Consider the following 14,259-nt stretch of genomic DNA (forward strand, 5'->3'; position numbering starts at 1 on the left):
GATTTTCGAAAATCGACACTGACGATGGCACAACGCCGAAACCGGTTTGTCTCAAAACCAAATTTGACAAGGGATGATGGAAAATCGTTCCAATATACATCATAAATGAATTAGGATTACCAGATTTTCGACAAATATATTTTAGGAATATTAAGAAGGGCCAACAGAGGTTTGCGTTCGCTGTGGTCGGCTATGGTTTCCGTACCAAGTACAGTCCTTAAATTTCATCCAGACGTTGCATCTGTCTTTTATTTATCTGATAAATTTCCCGCTGAAGATGGTAGCTATAAATTCTGTGTTACTTGCCAAAACGCAGTTAAAAGAAATACTCTTCCAAAGATATGCTTGTCTAATGGTTTAGATTTTCCCGAGCTCCCAGAATGTCTAAAAGATCTTACGCCTTTAGAGGAACGCTTAATAATGCCCAGATTACCTTTTATGACTATTCGCCCTTTGGGATACCAAGGACAGAGCTTATTAAGGGGGCGGTAGTAAACATTCCTATTTCAGTTAACGAAATTGTTACTTCTCTCCCAAGATCATTCGATCAAGCGCATGTGATTCAAATCCATTTAAGAAGACGTATGGAGTATAATCATGATTATATGACTGATACCATACGCCCTGCGAAAATTATGGAAGCCTTGTGATATTTAGTGAATACCCGATTATATCAAGAACACAATATTCAAATTAACGAAGAGTGGGTTGCAGGTTTAATGAAGAAATTCCGTTTATTGCATCTATTGAAGATGTACCCGTTCTTCAAAATTTTCAAAATTGCGCAGGAGAAAACAATCCCCCCCTAGAACCTGCAATTGAAGAAATAAATCCAGGTGACCTTGAGACTCTTCTCGATAATGTTCCAGTAGAAAATTTAGAAATTAATCGCTTGATTATTGTACCAGGTGAAGGCCAAAGACCCCTGGATATCATTCAACATAACAACTCTGAGGAACTGTCTTTCGCAAGCATTTACGCTGGGCAGAAGCGAACTTGTACAGAGACATATGGCAAGATTGTTCGATCTGAGATTCGTCGCTACGATAGAAGGGCTTGTACTATTCCTAAGCTTTTCTATAATTACAAGAAGTTAGAACTGCTTCAGATTAAGAATAGTACATCGATTTGCCTACGAAAATTTTCTGGAAGCAATCGAGTTACGGCCCAAAATATTTTAGATGAAAATTTTGTTCAAAATTTGATACAGCATGACGATGGATATAGGGTTCTTAAAGGTGTAAGATCTTCCCCAGCTCACTGGGAGGCAGAAAAAAAAAGCAATTGCCATGATTCGACAATTCGGTCTTCCAATCTTTTTTTTAACGTTATCTGCTGCTGAATCTCATTGGATAGAATTACTGGTTATTTTGGCTAAAACTGTGGACTCGAGAAGTATTTCTGAAGAAGAGGCCAGTAATTTACCTACACAAGAAAGATATCGTCTGATTCGATCAGATGCAGTCACATGCGCTAGATATTTCGACTATCGTTACCGTCAGTTGGTAAAGCTTTTTAAAGAAAATGGAGGTATTTTCGACGAGCATTTTGTTGAGCACTTTTACTGGCGAATTGAATTCCAACAAAGGGGCTCACCTCACGTGCATGGCATGTATTGGCTCATGAATGCTCCTAAGATCGATCTTAGCGAACATGAGTCTTTTCCAAATGCTATTAGCTTCATTGACAAATATGTCTCTACACATGGATCCACAAGTCATTTAGAAAACTTCATTGAGTACCAAAGACATAACCATAGTCGGTCCTGTACCAGGGAAATAAGAGGACAGCAAGTTTTCCTTCCATGCCTTCCACCCAAATATTATTGCCACTTCCAGATGACATTGAAAATTTAGAAACATATAGGGAAAACTATTCAAAGATTCAAAACCTCTTAAATGCTAATTTAACTTCTTCAGATATTTCCTGTTTAAATGATTTTGAGGCTTTTCTCTCTGATACGAGAATAAATTTGTCTTTCGATGTATATTTACTTGCTCTCAGATCAAGTTTAACCAAACCTAGTTTTTCTTAAAAGAAAGTTCCAAGACCGCTCAATTAATGCTTATAACCCCGTTATCTTAGAACTACATAGGGCCAATATGGATATTCAGTTCATATTGGATGCATACGCTTGCTGTTCCTAATTAATAAATTAATTAAATAAGTCAAATAGGCGCATCTCTAGGCTTTTAAATGAGGCAATGATAGAAGTTAATGCAGGAAAATACACTGTCAAGCAGAAACTTCAGCATATAGGTCACAAATTTATTTCTGGAACAGAAATTTCCGCCCAAGAGGCAGTTTATTGCTGCATTGGTCTTCATCTTTCGGAAGCTAGCAATGCAGAAATATTTATTAATACCTCTCGACCTGAAGAACGAGTGCGAATGGTGAAACCCAGAGCACAACTTCAGAATCTTTCTGAAGGTTCTACCGATATTTTTGTGGCGGGTTTGTTAGAGCATTATGCTGAAAGGCCTTCTCTTCTCGATAATGTTTGTTTACATTTGTAAAATCAGCTAGAACGGCACAAGGTGACTCCGATAATGAAGAAGATATAGAAGACGATAACTCTTTAGTTAGACGAGTAGCAATTCCATTGATGGATGGTAGTGGTTATGTAAGGAAACGTACCAGACCGTGTGTAGTTCGGTCAAGAAGGTTTAGTCCAGACACTGCCAGAGATGATTATTTCAGAGAAATGGTGATGCTCTACCAACCGTGGCGGGATGAACAACGGGATCTTATAGATAATAATAATGAGCAAACCTGCGTAGAAAATCGAGTTCCTATAGAGGAAAATTGAAAAAAATATGATGTGTTTGAACAGAGGGAGCTCGAAAATGTTCTGAATAGATTAAGGGAGGAGGAAGTTTTCATACCAGCTGAAATGGATAGGCCGGATATTGTTGACAATGATTTCAGGGTACTGGCCCTTCCCGAAATAAACCCTGACATAAATTTATTAAACCTTCACGATAGTGATCCCGAAATAAATGAGAATGACTCCAATGGCACTCTTAGGCTCATTAAACTTCCTCCCTTAGTTCCCGTTGAGGACCTGCTTGCATCCGTTCGGATGCTGAATATGAGGCAGAGAATGTACTTAACTCATTTGCTACACAATTTTAAAAAGGATCAGCCATTTTATGACTTTGTAGGTGGTGGGGCAGGCGTTGGAAAAAGCCGGCTTATATCATCAATATATCAGACTCTCAATTACCGTTTTAATTGCATACCTGGATCAAATCCAAGCTCTTTGAAGGTACTTCTTTTTGCTCCTACGGGAAAAGCAGCTTTTAGGATAGGCGGCTTGACACTGCATTCTATATTTTCACTACCTGTGAATCAGTCCAATATAGAACTCCGGCCGCTTAGCAACGATATTATCAACTCAATGTATACTAGACTATTAGATTTGAAGTTGATAATTATAGATGAAATTTCAATGGTTGGCGCTCGAATGTTTCGCTTTATTGACGCCAGACTAAAGCAGATTTTCAAAAGTAATATTCCATTTGGTGGTATACCTGTTATTGTTTTTGGAGACTTGAAACAATTGTCTCCTGTAGGCGATAGATGGATTTTTTCACCGAATCCGAGCGACAATTACAGCGTCTTAGTCGGTTCGCCATTATGGGAGCTCCTTAAATATTATGAATTGAATGAAATAATGAGACAGCGTGGAGATCAACCGTTTGCTATTGCTTTGAATAATATGGCCTCCGGGACTATGACCTGTGATGACATATCTTTGATTGCAAGTAGGGTCGTTAACTCTGACCAGGTTCCTGAAGAAGCAATTCACTTATTTTGGCCAAATGAGGAATCTGCCACCTATAATGCCCTTAAACTGGGTCAAATACCTTCTACAGCAATTTTCTCAACTGCGAAAGATGTCGTTAAAGGAATTGCCGTTAGTGGCCAAAATGCTAATATCTTAGAACGGGTCAAGCTATTCAAAACTTCGGAAACGCAGGGTCTTATGTATAGCTTAACACTAAAAAGCACGGCCAAATATATGATGACAGTGAATATCACCACAGGCGACGGTTTGGTCAATGGTGCATCTGGCCAGCTTATGCAGATAGATTTAGATTCATCGGTTCCAATAACATTGTGGATACAATTTTTGGAGCCTTCTGTTAGTTTGATGGCTAGATCGAAAAAGACCCATCCCAACGAACCTTCGTGGACACCCATTGAGAACACTGTTAGAGCATTTCAATATAAAAGAAATGAGCAGATAACAATTGAAAGAAACCAGTTTCCAATTGTCCCCGCTGAGGGAATAACAATTCACAAAAGTCAGGGTGCTACGTATAACAAAGTGGTTTATCACACCCGACCTAGAATGCCTAGATCATCTTTATATGTAGCCTGCAGTCGAGCTACTAGTGCTGATGGTGTGAGGATAAAATCCCCCAATTTAACATTTTAATAATCATCTGGCATCATCGCAACATTGTTGCTCACAATAATATTTAATTGTGAATGTTACAAATAAAATGAATACAACACAACACAATATGCCATGAGCATTGAAATATAGCGTGTAAGAGTGAGTAAGATATATGTGGGGTGAAACACGAAAAATGACTGGCAATGATGGCTCGGCATTTTTCATGTTTCACCGCCATTATTATAATTTTGCCAACTCAAAAGTGCAGACGCGTTCCGAGAAAGTTTTATTTAAATAAAGTGTAATTTAATTAATATAAAAGTCTGAGTACACTTATTGACCTAGATGCCTTATAAAGTTTGGCGACGGCGCCCACCAAAATTAATATAAAACCAATATTGGAAACATGGCAAGTATTTGGAGGCAGCGCTCTCCACGGCATAGCAGCTAACCTGGGTGAGTGGCGAACGGCTGGCGAAGTCATTGTAAGTTACATTATATGGCGACCGTGACGGTTTCCAGCGGTGGTACAGCAGCGGCATGCGGCATTAATATAACGGCGGTGAGTGCGTGTGGTTTAAAGATAATATAAAGACTTAAAAATGTTCCAATAAAAACCCGTGCTTGTGACATAAAGGCAATTTTAATAACAAAAAGACTTAAAATTTTCAAGAAAAACCAGTTTTAAAGCTAAATTAATTGAAATAATCAAGTGCGGAGATCATAATTCAACAATAAGACAGTAAAAATTTTTTTTTCCTAACCAAATTCAATTAGCATCAAAAAACCTAATAATACTACGCAGTGATAATACAAATTTTTCTAACTCAAACGTTTCTACAACAACTCTAATAATTCTAATCAGATATAACAATAAAAAATTTTTCTAATTAATTGTGATTTTCTACAAGAACTCTAATAATACTATACGGAGATAATAAGTCTAAAGAAACTTTTTAAAAAAAAAGTAATAATAATATGCAGAGATAATACAAATTTTTTCTAACAAATGCGATTTCCTACAAAATCTATTAATAATATGCGGAGATAATAATTCTAATTAAAAACAATTTTCAAAAATCCAATAATACCATGCGGAGATAATAAATTTTTCTAATAATTTTCAAAAATTATAATACGATGCAGAGATAATAAAGTTTTTTTAATTAAATACAATTTTTAATAAAGAGCGGAGATAAAAGATTTTTCGAAGCTACTAATACAACAATACATAAAGGAAAAAATAAAACTTTAATAAAACTAAATACTACGGAAATAATTAAAATAATTAAAATTCGAATATCTAAAAATGTATAAAATAATACAAATTACTACACTCATCAGCATTCATAACGGCATCCAAAAACCCACGCCACTCAGACAACGGGATCAGCAACTGTACCACCGCCAGCAGCAACATCAGCAGCAGAGAAACCGGCAGCAACATAAGCAGCAGAAACAACTCCGACATCAGCAGCATTGACGACGACAGCGGCAGCGTTTACGGCAGCAGCACAATAAGTATAAAATACATATACGTATTTAACATTTCTTTTGCCTACGGGCATTTTTTTTCTTTAAAACCTATATATGTATGTATATTAAAAATTAAAATTTTGTATTAAATTCGGTGTCTTCGCTTTCCAATTAAAATAATTTCACATTCAAATAAATTTTGGATTTTGATATTAGGGTGGTTTTCGATAAAACCAATTAATTTTTTTTTTTACATACGGTGGTTTTCGAAAAAACCAATTAATTTTTTGATACATACGGTGGGTTCCGTTAAAAACCAATTAATTTTTTTAAATACATGCGGTGGTTCCGTGAAAAACCAAATTGAGATTTTTTTGAATACAGCGGTGCGTCCGTGATTATCACATTTTGAGACTTTTTTTACAATTCATACCTATATACTTATGTGACATTTTAAAATCAATTACTTTTTATAGATTTTTCATACAAGTTTACTGCAGTTTCAATTAATTCTTCTAATAAATTGTTAAATATTACTTTAATTTTTCCTTCGCTTTTTTTCTTCAACAATTTAACTTCAAATATAAATTCAACATTCAAACAAGTGCTTTAGTAATTTCATATGTACAACCTTAGAAGTGGTAGACAAGTGCAAAAAACTTCAGATTCAGAATCCGATTCAGATAAATCAGGCTCAAGCTACGAAAGTTTAGCTTCATCATCGACCGAAAAAGTCACAAACCAGGAAAATAGATTTTCTTTATCAACAGATTTTCCAGGCTTCGAAAATTCTTCCATTCAAAATTCAACTTCTAATTTAATTTAAAATCTTAACGATTCAAATAGTGAAATATTAACTTCAACTTCTCCTACTTTAAAATCAGATCTTAACGATACAATTAGTACAAACGTTGCCTCACCTTCTAATTCAGCTCCAGATCTTAACGATCAAGTCATGGCAACACCAGAGGATAAAAGAATTTTTATTAACACATGTGCTAATTCTATTAGAGAAAACTACAGTGGTGATCCACTAGCACTTGATTATTTCATAGACAAAATTGCATTACTCGAACAATTCGCTACTGCAGATTTAACCGATACTTGTATAGCGTTCTTAAAATCAAAATTAGAGGGTAAAGCTCGTGAAGCAATACCAACACAAGTAACTTCAGTCAACGAAATTAAAACAGCTCTCCGTAATAGGATAAAACCGGACAACTCGAAAGTTGTAGCAGGGAGAATTGCAGCGTTGCATGTTAACGGTAACAATTATACAGATTTTGCCAAAAAAGTTGAAGATTTAGCTGACTCACTTGAGCGGTCTCTTATTATTGAAGGGATCACTCAAACGAAAGCTCATGAAATGGCAGTCGAACAAACTGTTAACGTGTGTCGTTTAAACGCAAAATCCAATTTAGTAAAAACCATTTTAGCCTCAACGGCATTTACTAATCCGAAAGACGTCGTAGCAAAATTAATTGTAGAACAAAACAATGAAGTAACTGAGCGTCAGGTTTTAGCTTTTCGATCACGTGGTAACAGTACATTTAGAAATTCACGTGGTAGTTATCGAGGTTTTTACCCAAACCGCGGCTATACTGGTTATAGAAATAATAGTTCATTTTCATATAATAGTAACTATAACGGTAACAACAATCAAAGATATAGAAATTATAACGGTAGAGGTCGAAACGCAAACGTTCGCGCTTTAAACGCCAGTGCCCCTCAGGAGCGAACACTGAGGGAGGACGAATTAAGCGAGTAAGCGAACTTCCCTCACCAATAGCCATCTATTGTTTAAATTTAAATTACTCTGACTTCATAGAATTACAATTAAACGAGTTACAAAAATTTTGTTCTTTCCTAGTAGACACTCAAGCCGACATTTCTTTAATAAAAATATCATGTCTAGACAGAAATATTGCCTTAAATACGAACGACATTATTAACATTACCGGTGTCACTTCAAATTCAGTTTCCACTTTAGGTAAAATTACAGCAAATTTAAATTTTTCTAACTTTTCTATTAAACATACTTTACATGTAGTAAATGAAGACTTTAATATTCCATCCGATGGCATACTGGGTAAAGATTTTCTGAAAATTAACAAATGCATTATTAATTATGAAAGAAATAGTATTTCCTTTTGGGTAGGTAACGAAAAAGTCGCGATACCAATCCTACACGGAACAGAAGGCGACAGTTGTATCATTCCACCAAGATGCGAAATATTCAGACTTTTTGATTTAGGAGATTCACCCGAACCACTTTTCGTGGACTCGCAGGAAATTGAATGAGGTGTTTTCACAGCTAGGTGCATTGTTAATTCCAGTAACCCAATAATTAAAGTTATAAATACCACGGATGATGTAAAGTATGTAAAAAGAAAAAGTATTCGGACAGAAAAACTTTCAAACTACAATGTTTATACAATTAACAAGACAGAAACAGAAGACAAACGTACGAAAAAACTAATTTCGATTTTAAAAAATCAAATACCTCAACATGCTCATAGTAAATTAATTGACCTTTGCATAGATTATGCCGACATTTTCGCTCTTGACACGGACAAAATGACTTTAAATAACTTTTACGAGCAAAAACTAAGATTGACAGACAACGATCCGGTATATGTTAAAAATTATAGATTGCCATACTCTCAACGCGAAGAAATAAATCGCCAAGTAAATAAGTTATTAGACAATGATTTGATTGAACCCAGTTATTCGAATTACAATAGTCCTTTGATTGTAGTTCCAAAGAAAGATACTAATGGTCAAAAACCATATCGTATGTGCGTAGATTTTCGCGCGGTAAACAAAAACTCATTGCTGATAAATTCCCACTAGCTAGAGTTGACGATATTTTAGACAATCTGGGTAGAGCAAAATATTTTTCCACATTAGATCTTTTTTCTGGATTTCATCAAATCCCCTTGCATCCTGATTCTCGTGACATTACGTCTTTCAGCACTGACCGTGGCGCATTTAGATGGAAAGTGCTTCCATTTGGCTTAAATATAGCATCAAATTCGTTCTCACGAATGATGACAATAGCTTTTTTGGGTATACCACCCAATGTCGCATTTTTGTACGTCGACGATATTATCGTCATAGGGTGTAGTGAAGCACACCACATCAAAAATCTTTCAAAAGTCTTCGATACTTGTAGATCTTTCAATCTCAGACTTAACCCAAATAAATGCAAATTTTTACGACCAGAAGTTACATTTTTAGGTCATAAATGTTCAGCCAAAGGTTTGTTGCAAGACGACTCTAAAATAAACGCAATTAAAAAGTATACGAAACCGACTGACAAAGACGCAGTACGACGATTTGTCGCGTTTGCAAATTATTACAGACGGTTTATACCTAATTTTGCGTCTCTGGCAGCGCCTCTGAATCGATTAAGCAGGAAGAGTTGAATTTGTATGGGATGTAGAGTGCGAAAGAGCATTTTTATCTTTGAAAGCAGCGTTACTTTCACCAAAATTACTTCAATATCCAGATTTTACTAAACAATTCATTATTACAGTTGATGCTTCCACAACTGGATGTGGCGCTATTTTAAGTCAAGAACAGCAAGGTAGTGATTTACCAATTTGTTTCGCTTCTAAAGCATTTAATAAAGCCGAACAGAAAAAACCCATTATAGAATTAGAGCTTTTAGCCATTTACTTTGCAATCAAGCAATTTCGACCATATGTGTATGGTACCCATTTTATTGTAAAATCAGACCATAGACCTCTAGTATACTTATTCAACATGAAAGACCCATCTTCAAAACTTTCAAGAATAAGACTGGAACTGTCTGAATATAACTTTACTATTGTATATATAAAAGGTAAATCAAACGTTTGTGCTGATGCACTATCGCGTATAACAATCGATGAGATTAAAGAAGCTAACAAACAAATTTTGGCAGTACAGACAAGAGCCATGACAAAAAAGGCAAACGACAAAAATTTACATAGGAAAACAGACAAAAACGACGAAACACAACTTACTTTACATGTCTACGACAAATTTTCATTTAATTTTTCGAAAAAAGTTCCACGAATAAGATCTGTAATTACGTACGATAAAAATAATGAAACAACAAATTTAAGAATTTTTGCGCATACTAAACATAAGAAACTCGAGTTACTTAGTTTTGAGCTTGTTAACGAAATAATGACTTTAGAGAAATTACTTTCGAGGCTTGAATCAGAAGCCGGCAAGCGCAAAATTAAGCAAATTGAATGGCCTAAAAACGATATTATGTTCGAACATTATACTATTACAAATTTCAAAAATATTGGAAATAAAATTTTAAAATCATTAGAAATTATTTTAACAGATCCAGTGGAAACAGTAACAGATGAAGATACAAAATTAAAACTTATGAAAATTTACCATAATGATCCCATTTCTGGTGGACATTGCGGAATGAAAAGACTTTACGCAAAATTGCGAACAAAATTTTATTGGAAGAACATGACTCGTGATATATCGAAATATATCAAAAATTGTAAAGATTGTCTTTTAAACAAGGTTAAAACTAAAACAAAAGAAAAACTTGTTTTAACACCAACTCCTTGTAAACCATTTGATATACTAGTAATTGACACAATAGGACCACTACCTGAGTCCAAATATGGTAATAAGTTCGCACTTACCATGACTTGCGACATGACTAAATATCTGGTAACAGTCGCTGTACCAGACAAATCGGCAAAAACAATCGCTTCAGCTATTTTTGAAGGATTCATTTTAACTTACGGCACAATGAATGCCATAAAATCAGATTTAGGTACTGAATTTAAAAATGAATTATTCGAAGAATTAACAAAGCTTTTAAATATTCAACATAATTTTTCAACTGCATACCATCATGAAACTGTTGGCACGATTGAACGTAATCATAGAGTTTTTAATGAATACTTACGTGCATATTTAAAAAGACACTTTTTCTGATTGGAATGCTCATTTAAAATATTTTACCTTCCTACACAACACTACGAGTAGCACAGTTTTCGACAATCAATTTTCGCCTTACGAGTTAGTCTTTGGGAAAAAGGCAACTTTGCCTAATGAATTGACAAAAGAAAAAATTGACCCGATCTATAATGTCGAAAACTATGCCAAAGAAGTTAAGTTTAGGATGCAGAAAACGCACAAAATGGCACAAAACCTAATTAATAAAAATAAGCTACAAAGTAAAAATCTATATGATAAAACGGCACGACCTTTAATTGTAAAAATCGGAGATAAAGCACTTTTACAAAAAGAAACACATCATAAGCATGAACATATTTACCAAGGTCCTTTTATTATAACTAAAATTAACGAACCTAACGTAACTATTTTCGATGAAGTTAAAAACAAAGAAAAAGTGGTACACAAAAACCGCCTAAGTAAAGTAAATTAACATTACTCCAAATCCAAAATTTACTTACTAGCATTTAAGCAGCCACGAAGGCTTAAAAACTGTTAAAACAAAAAAAAAGTAAAATAACACAAATTTTGTATATTCAAAAAAAACCTATTTCATGAAAATTGTTCGTATTTCTTAAGTTCAAACAAAAGAAAAAAAATAACACAGAAAAAAGACATATTTCAAAAGCAGCAAAGATTAAAAATGTAAAACTTTAACAAATTTAATATATATTAAAATGTAAATATCTACAACAAAAAGAAGAAAAAACAACATAATTTAGTAAATTAAAATCAAATTCATTAATTTGTAATAATCAGTAATAAAAATGGTTCCGAACCAACGAATTAAAAAGGGGAGGAACACCCTAATATAAATATATATTCGTTTGTTTGCAACAATTTTTATAAGTTTTTGGCCAAAGAAGAATGTGACAAAATTGATCACTTTGTCAATTCTTCTTTTCCCCAAAAAGGGTGATGTGAGGATAAAATCCCCCAATTTAACTTTTTAATAATCATCTAGCATCATCGCAACATTGTTGCTCTCAATAATATTTAAATGTGAATGTTACAAATAAAATGAATACAACACAACACAATATGCCATGAGCATTGAAATATAGCGTGCAAGAGAGAGTAAGATATATGTGGGGTGAAACACGAAAAATGACTGGCAATGATGGCTCGGCATTTTTCATGTTTCACCGCCATTATTATAATTTTGCCAACTCAAAAGTGCAGACGCGTTCCGAGAAAGTTTTATTTAAATAAAGTGTAATTTAATTAATATAAAAGTCTGAGTACACTTTATTGACCTAGATGCCTTATCAAGTTTGGCGACGGCGCCCACCGAAATTAATATAAAACCAATATTGGAAACATGGCAAGTATTTGGAGGCGGTCTATTTATATTAGGTAACTTCATTCCACCCAATCCCTTTTGTGAATCTGATCCTGTTTTTAGGCAGTTGACTGATTTGACCACAACAAAAGCTTTGGCCCCAACATTCAACTTTATGCTTTCTCGAACATTGAGCCTTCAAATTATATTTCATAAAGTCCAGAGTCTTCATGCTCACATAAATGATATAAATAATGACATCTTGATGCTATCTTCGGATATCCTGTGCTTTGTCGAGAAATTGAGTTATCCATCTGAACACTTTGAAATTCCTGGGTTTATTTCACTAAATGCTTTACGGATAGGCAGCACCGAAACGGAAAACAGAAATCAGCGAGGCGTTGTAGTGTATGCGAGACCTAACATTGCTTCCGCAATCGAATTATGTAAGGTGAAAAAAATTTGCTCTGGTCGCAAGGTTTTAGAAATCGTTGTATTCAAATGCAAAGATTATCACATATTGGTGCTTTATAGGAATTCCACATTTCCTATCAGGCATTTTGAATCAGAACTGCGAGAAATTCTCACGACAGATCTGCATGAAAAAAATGTCTTAATTTTGAGTGACTTTAATCTATGCCTTAAGTCTGGAGATAATAGAATTCAACATCTGCTGAGAGATAATAACTTCAATTCACTGTTATACCCCCAGTATTTCACTACACCTGCAGGTACCCAAATTGACTGGGCATTTTCAAATATTAACACAACCCATGTTAAAGCTACCACTTATGAAACGGTATATAGCTACCAAGATAGCATCTGCGCCTCTTTTTATGAAAATAGCGAAAGTAACTAAGATAGATTAAGATATTTATATACTGTAGCTAATTAGATACATATTTTTCTGATTCTTAAGATTTATTATATTATCAATATTATTAATTTATACAAATAAGAGAAGCCTTAGTTTTAAGCAAATATAAATTTTTAATCGAAATTAAAGCTTTAAGTGTATTGTATTGAAAATAAAAAAATAAAAAATGTACTAACTAGTCATTACAACATATAAAAGGTTGACTTTCATAATAAGATTTAATAAACATCGCAGTGATGAAATTAGCATGTGTGCTGACTTACATACATAAATTGGTCCAAATGTTTCTTTTCTTTGCAGGTCATCTAATATATCAAGGTTAATCATTATATATAAGTTAAGTCACAATGACCACCCATGTAGTTCGATCTGCTTTCTGATGCACTCTATAGCATCACGAGTACAATACATAACGTCATCACCTTGACTTGCAGTGTAGGAGTAGGTGATTCACTCTTTAACATCACGAGTAGAACACTTCGCGACATCAACATCACTTGCAATGTAAGAATAAGTGATGCACAGTTTGACGTCACGAGTACAACACTGCGTCATCATCATCACTTGCAATGTAAGATTAAGTGATGCACAATTTAACATCACTAGTACAATACTTAACGGCATAGCCATCTCTTGCAATGTAAGAGTGGGTTATTGCTGGGAGAGCTATCTGTTTGTATGATAACGGCCATTTCTTATTGGAATTCTTTCTCATTATGATAATAATGTTCACCGAATAGAGTATAATGTTTGCGGTGAACAACGTTGACTTCTGGGAGAGTATAATGCATGGTAGAATAGAGTAAGCTAGCGGTAACCTCAGTATTTTTGTATAATGTTTGTTTCATAGCGAAAACCAGTTTCTTGTTACAGCAGAGAGCAAGTAAGCGGTAGGCCAATTCTTATTGGAATTCTTTCTGATGAGATTTTGGTTGCAATTTGAATATGAAGGTCGTGCGCTACGATATATGTAGTATTAGTATCAGTAGACCCTGTTTGAATTAATAAATAAAACTATTTAAAAAATTAAATAAAATATTATAATTGGCGCCCAACGTAGGGCTCGAGAAGTTTTAAAACTTTGAAATTGATACTCATGGTGGAAAAAAGCTGTCCACAAATAATTAATTGGACTGATTGCAACAAATTCTAAAAGAAGATATTAACTTTCGACCTTTGGTGACATTGGAAAAAATTACTACAAAAAATGATCAACCAACTGTGTTTATGAAGTCACCA

The sequence above is a fragment of the Eurosta solidaginis genome, chromosome 1 (assembly GCF_040869045.1).
Source record: "Eurosta solidaginis isolate ZX-2024a chromosome 1, ASM4086904v1, whole genome shotgun sequence".
Classification (NCBI taxonomy): Eukaryota; Metazoa; Arthropoda; class Insecta; order Diptera; family Tephritidae; genus Eurosta; species Eurosta solidaginis.